The sequence below is a fragment of the Herpailurus yagouaroundi genome, unplaced genomic scaffold (assembly GCF_014898765.1).
Source record: "Herpailurus yagouaroundi ecotype Mexico unplaced genomic scaffold, PumYag 67793, whole genome shotgun sequence".
NCBI lineage: Eukaryota > Metazoa > Chordata > Mammalia > Carnivora > Felidae > Herpailurus > Herpailurus yagouaroundi.
This window is the reverse complement of record NW_024420586.1, coordinates 2,224,958-2,226,172: the sequence shown is the minus strand read 5'-3', so window position 1 is coordinate 2,226,172 and position 1,215 is coordinate 2,224,958.

The following is a 1,215-nucleotide window of genomic DNA, read 5'->3' as shown; positions in this document are numbered from 1 at the left end:
TTCTCCTGAAACCAATATTACGCTATATGTTAACTAACTAGACTTTAAATAAAAATTTGAAAAAAAGATGGAAAACATAAAATAAAATTAGAGATAAATAAGACACATGTGGTTTTATAAGCACAGTATCTCCTTGATTATATTGCATATGCATTTTAGTTAGTGGCTAGCTGGTTAGCTTTTGTTTATAAGCTTGTGTTTTAGAAATTAATCCATGATATTGACAGTTTAGAAATGTTCATTATAATTGTTGGGACTGTTTTTCCTTCTCCATTGTGTATCCCTTTTCCCCTCTATCCTGCAAAGCACAGCAATTAGGGGTCTTTAAAATATGACAGGATGTCCTTTTTCTCATTCCTGTCTCTTCTCAATCCTGGAGAGGTCTGATTCCACTTGCTGATTTCCAGGGATTTTCTCTTAAGCCTTGGATCAGAGAAACAAAGCAGCAAGAAATTATACCCAACTCAAAACTTTCTAGGAGAATTATAAAATTGGTCCATTCAAAGGGTATAGTTGGACCCATTAAGTTATTGCAAGAGGTAACATATCAGATGATTCAGTTCTATAAAATAATGGTTTCATTCTATAGTTTTCATAATCTGTTTTATCATAGATATAGCACTCAAACTGACCAATAGTGTGCTTCTTTTTCAATAAATATATTAAAAATTATTTTTTATGTTTATTCAGTTTTGAAAGACAGAGAGAGAGACAGAGCACAAGCAGGGGTGGGGCAGAGAGAGAGGGGGACACAGAAACTGAAGCAGGTTCCAGGCTCTGAGCTGTCAGCCACAGAGCCCGACATGGGACTTGAACTCACAAACCACGAGATCATGACCTGAGACGAAGTTGGACGCTCAACCGACTGAGCCACCCAGGCGCCCCATTCAATAAACATATTTATTTATTTTATTTTATTTTATTTTATTTTATTTTTTAAAATAATAACATAACATTTATTTTTTTCAGGAATACTCAAAACATCCTTTATTTTTATTTTTTTTCTCCTTTATTCCTTTAGGGTTTATTTTTTTTCAATATATGAAGTTTATTGTCAAGTTGGTTTCCATACAACACCCAGTGCTCATCCCAAAAGGTGCCCTCCTCAATACCCATCACCCACCCTCCCCTCCCTCCCATCCCCCATCAACCCTCAGTTTGTTCTCAGTTTTTTTTTTTTTCCAACGTTTATTTATTTTTGGGACAGAGAGAGAC